The sequence below is a fragment of the Ixodes scapularis genome, unplaced genomic scaffold (assembly GCF_016920785.2).
Source record: "Ixodes scapularis isolate PalLabHiFi unplaced genomic scaffold, ASM1692078v2 PGA_scaffold0__279_contigs__length_252992795, whole genome shotgun sequence".
Classification (NCBI taxonomy): Eukaryota; Metazoa; Arthropoda; class Arachnida; order Ixodida; family Ixodidae; genus Ixodes; species Ixodes scapularis.
Window position 1 is genome coordinate 108,687,513 of NW_024609835.1, and position 5,651 is coordinate 108,693,163.

A 5,651-nucleotide genomic window follows, 5' to 3' on the forward strand; every position below is an offset into this window, starting at 1 on the left:
TATATACCGTTGAATTCTGACGCTCTCTTCCTGAATGAGAAACTATGAGGTAGGATAATGTTCCAAGGGATAAATAAATTGAGGGGAAATTAGTCGACAGGCGCGCATTACTTCACTGCAGAATCTTGCACCAACGATAAAGAAACTGCTACTCCCAACTTTGCTCTTACTGGCCTGTACTCTAGCACATGCGTAAGTGACTCGCTTGTCTTATGTTGTAGTCTACGAAATAGGGTGCGTGCGTGTTGGATAATGTTCGATAACTTGCTATGTTAAAGATATATGTTGGATAACTTGCACAGTATTGGTGCCACCTGCTAAAAATTATGATTATAGCTGTGTTCTGTTAGTCGTCACCAGAGCTTCCGCGACTTGTAACGGTAACACATTAATGCCTTTGACGTTTCTCTATAAACACACAAATGAGCCAAATCAATTAAATAATATTTTAATTACTGAGCACGTACCGCGCTAATTCACAATAACTACAAAAATGTTTAGTTAATACTCCATTAATCGCAAAATGTCATTTGAAGATAAAAAGAAGTCGGGCACATTGACAATCTACTTTTTCTTTAAGTTTTCCGATAACTTTCCTTCCTTGTTTTTTCGTTTCTCGTTTTATTTAGAAGCTTCGAAAATTTTTCTTTGTATAACAATTTTTGAGATTACGGATTGAAGCAAACCAACCTCCAGAGCAACGCGCTCGCTTAGCCTTCACTTATTGCCACCGATTGTACTATTAGACTATTAGAAAGTCATAGTCACTGAAGCAGTAATGATTCCCGTTCCTGGAGTTCACGATACCTACGAATGCCGGGAGTAGTATAGACACGTCCAAACTTAGTGACGGTCTATAATGCACCGATAATATTGTAATTAAAACCATATACACAAAACAAAACTTTTCAGTTAATACGTTTGCGACGCGGGAAGCGCTAGCATACAATTAACGGTAATCGCGAGTTGCATTTTTAATATGACTCTAGCATGATAACTGACTTATTGCGTATTTCCTCTAGGTAAAACTTTCGCTAGATTCACTGTCTTACGTGGGGTTTTAGTAACTGCCCGAGGAACAGTTTTAGGATTCGTATTGCTGATCACATGCATGAGTTCAGTGGAACACCAGTGGCTCTAGTGTTCAAGTGATTATTATCTACACTTCCGAATGGTTTGCCAAGAACTTTCACCGAGCTGCTGTGCCTGGTCCTGGTTACCAGGACCACTGCCAAAATTGGAATGTAATTTTCTGCCTGAAACAAGAAATGCTCATGTCAATTGAAAGAATTTACCGTTCTAGAAGAATTTAAACTACGATTTGAAAACTGCTGATTTGTAACAGAGAATTTTTCTTTTGTAATGAAACTTCAGTACCCCCCAACGCTCTCCCAAACTACATTCTGTGGCTATAATTGCAAGGTGATCATTTTTGGCGTTTAGCATTTTATAATAATACTTCTATTTTTTTATTTTTACAAACTGGATTTGGTCGTGTTTGTACTCTTAGGAGAGCGATGATGATGTCATTCGCAATGACAACAAGGAGAAGCGGAAGGATACGAAAACTGTCCGGTAACTGGTATTAAGGAAGAGCCAGTGAGGGAAACGGAAATCCAAAAGGGAGAACCGCTGAGCCTAAAGGAAAGGCTTGCACGTACCAGACGGGTGGAAGCTAGTTAGAGTTATCACAACAATATATGCACAGTCCGTTCGTACAGAGTTGGTGGGAAGGATTTTTCGCCCCTCTGAAATAATTTATGCATCGTAGATATTTCGATCTTCAGCCAAATTTATCGCACTGGTGATTGGGACGGGACGTCCAAATATGAGATGTAAACCAAACTAGATTAAAAGGATGTTCCAGAAACTTTCAGAGATAAGGTCAGGTTGTCTTTGGAGGAAAATGCTTCTCATGTCCGTGTGTTGGCTGGCTACGTATGACGTGTGGTTCTGTCGAACATACTCCAAAATATGTTCAGACATTATAGGCTACAAACAAATAACACTGGCTTCAAAACATTCGGCAGCTCTTTCCAACCCTTAAGTTTACATTCGAGCCAAACCTGTTACCTTTGCGATGCATAGTTGCTTTATGTGGTGAGGAAAACACTTTTCTTTTTCTCGCATCTGACTCGAAATAACCTTGTTGCGAGCAACTTTCAAGCAGCGATAGGCGAATTAATGTACCTCACCTTAATGCTTGCATTCCGGTATCGTAAATGATGAAAGTGCAGAATATTTGGCTTAGGTCTACGTAGCACATTGCAATCTAGGAGTATTTCTCCCTTGTACGAAATTCAATCCAAGATACCAGTTCTTTTTCCTCGTTGTTCCGCGAGGGGCAATTTCGTATCCGTCCAATGAACGACGGGAGGCGAGTCACTTCGCCATCGCCGCCTGGGGACCACAAGGTCGCCGGCGGCGTCACCCCTAAAAGGTCGCCGGTCGGCTACGAACCTCCGCAGCATTTCATTTTTTTAGCCGCAATTTTTATAAATAAAGAAAGCAATAGAGGGCTCTGCCGCCTTCAGACGGCAGCGGCTATTGCTTTTGTGAAGCACTCTGTCTCTGCTTTTAATTTCGCTTTCGATCGCTGTTGCTCTCTTGAGACAGGTCAGCTCTTGCTCCTGTCGCATCCACATTACAACTGAAGAACGCGTGTAAGTTGGCTGCACGTGACGGACTCATTTATGGGAAGTTCACGACACGAGCTACTTCTTCATCAGCGAAAAGGCCGCGTAACCGGTTGATCATCTAGAAAAATGCGAGTGACTTTATTCTGTTTAATTTACTCCACCGGCAGATCTTGATACTACAGAAATTTGGGGGGTCCCATTCAGTTAGGGTACAGTTGGCGATACTCGTGCGTACGCACTCTAAAAAAAGGAAGGTGTTGGACTTACCCCCTTAAGAAAGAAGAAGAAAATTAGGTGTTTAATGGCACAGCGGCAACACCCTTCTAAGGAGATAACAGACGTGTCACCGTGGACGCTCCCTGAAGATAATGTTATTCCCTGCTACAAGATTGCAACCGTACACCCTGGTTAAGGGGATATTTATGCCCTCTTTAGAAGGTTACTTTAAGCGTTTCTTGGAAATTAGAGTAGTACAAGGAAAAGGTTCTGTTTTTAACTCCTCTTTGGTGGTAACATCAACACCTTTGGGGAAAACCCTGCATGTTTTGGGCGTCTGTTGTTACCTTTTTCGGGGGACAACTTCAATCCACTTTGGGGGAAACACTGCAGGTTTTAATGCTGTTTTTATCTCCTTTTCATGTAGAAGTTACAATGGTGTTCTGCACCGCTTCCTTGTACAGAAGTGCCACTTCAGAAAGGGCGGAAGTTTTGCACCAGAAAGTGCTGATTGCTTTTTACAATTGCTAGTGATCATACATGAGTGATCATAACCTTACCCACAATATCCATACAAATTTTCTAACTACATAGATAGAGGTTCAATATTTTAAGATTGTACATTTTAGCATATGGGGGCCATAGTTCGTTTTCGTTCCCAAGCGATAGCGCTAGAAGTTTAGGGGAAGGTCATGTTTAAAGCGATGCACAAGTTATTGACGGCGAAGAAAACGCATTTCTGAAAACCGGAGACGACGGGCGAAAAAACTGTCAGTCATTCCACTCTGCAAAGCGAAGCAGTAGAGCAACACCACAAATGATTCACCAAGAGACACATAAAGAGCACTTCACCGAAGGTTTATTTACAGTATATATACATCATTTTGAAACGGTAGTGATGACTGCTTTGCGATCAATATGATATACACTAATGGGTTCCATTACAATTTTGGTTACATTCGTTGCTAGAGTTAAATCTACACGTATAATGCTTTACATATACAGGGTGTTTCAGAAAACGCAGGCCAAATCGCTCCTGCGAAAACTAAGCATCGCAAAGAAAAAAGGTTGATGGCGTTTTGGTGTCTGGCAAAGAGCCCATTTAAAAAAAAAATAACGTTTATACGAAATTGTTTTTTTTTTTTGTTTCTTTAGAAATTAACTTCTTATTTGTTCATTTGAACGCCATAGTTTCAATTAGAAACTTACTGGGCATTATCAATAACCCCTATATCAACCCTTTTTACACAAGTATAAAGCATGCCGAGCATTTACAATGTTTTGAAAAACCCTTCAATTCTGACGCGTACTTTGGTTTCAGATTCTTATCCAAGCGCATCTGGGCGGCAGCTGTCCTGCCCTCCGACGGCTGAAGCGCGGAACCAAGGCCAGCGTGCAAAAGTCAAAGCACAATCTTGCAATGTCATGCTCGTTCGAACAGCGAGGCGTTCCTTATCGCCTGGCCACGCGCGCGCGCTACACTCTTTGTGTTCTACGAGAGAGGGAAGGGAGGCGGGCGGGTGAGAGATTATACTTCGTTTCACCCTACGTCCGAGCACGGACGATGTTATGAGCAGAAGGGCCGATCAAACAGCGCAAAAACCGTAACTTCATGGCGTGCTCTCTGCGCTTGATAAGACTAGCCGGCGGAGGAGCGCGCACAGAGAGACGGCGAATACCGGCTACTCCTATCAACTGCAGCGGAATAGGCACAACTTCGTGGCGTTGTGCCTATTTCGCGAAATAGGCACAACGCCACGACGTTGTGCCTCTTTTGCTCTTTGATGGGCCCTTCGGCTCATAACATCGGCCGCACTCAGACCTAAGCTGAAACGAAGTATAGCGAATTGTCTGGCCTTGGTTCCTCGCTGCGGCCGTTGGAGAGCAGGACAGCTGCCGCCAAGATGCGCTTGGATAAGAATCCGAAACCACAGTACGCGTCAGAATTGAAGGGTTTTTCAAAACATGGTAAAATGCTCGGCATGCTTTATACTGGTCTAAAAAGGGTTGATTTATGGGTTATTGATGATGCCCAATAAGTTTCTAATTGAAACTATGGCCTTAAAATGAACAAATAAAAAGTTACTTTGTTAAAAACAAAACAAAAAGATATTTTAGAGCGCAGCTCTTAGGCGCCCGTTTCCGGCTTGAGCGGCGTCGCCGTCGCCGTCGCCGTCGGCGTAACCGTGCGGTGCATTATGGGTAAATTTTCCCGAAGGAACCCGAGGTCCTCCCGAAGGACTTCGGGTTCCTTAGGGAGGACCTCGGAAGAGCCTCGGGTTCCTTCGGGAAAACCTCGGGTTCCTTCGGGAGGACCTCGGGGGGACCTCGGGTTCCTTCGGGAGGACCTCGGGAGGACCTCAGGTTCCTTCGGAAGGACCTCGGGAGAACCTCGGGTTCCTTCGGGAAGACCTCGGGAGGACCTCGGGTTCCTTCGGAAAGACCTCGGGAGAACCTCGGGTTCCTTCGGGAAGACCTCGGGAGGACCTCGGGTTCCTTCGGGAGGACCTCGGGAAGACCTGGGTACCTTCGAAGACCTCGGAGAGGGGGGGGGGGGGGGTCACGTGACCCCTCCCCCAGGTCACGTGACTCACCCGAGGCGTGACCCCCCAAGGTAACATGACCCCCCCCCCCCCCGAGGTCACGTGACCCTTCCCCCGAGAACACGTGACCCTCAGTACCCTTCCCTCCTCCTCCTCAAGAGCTGCGCCCTAATTCGGCATTACAGAGAGTTGTAAACGGCTTTCATTTTTTAAACGTTATTATTTTTCCTAAATAGGCTCTTGGGCAGACACC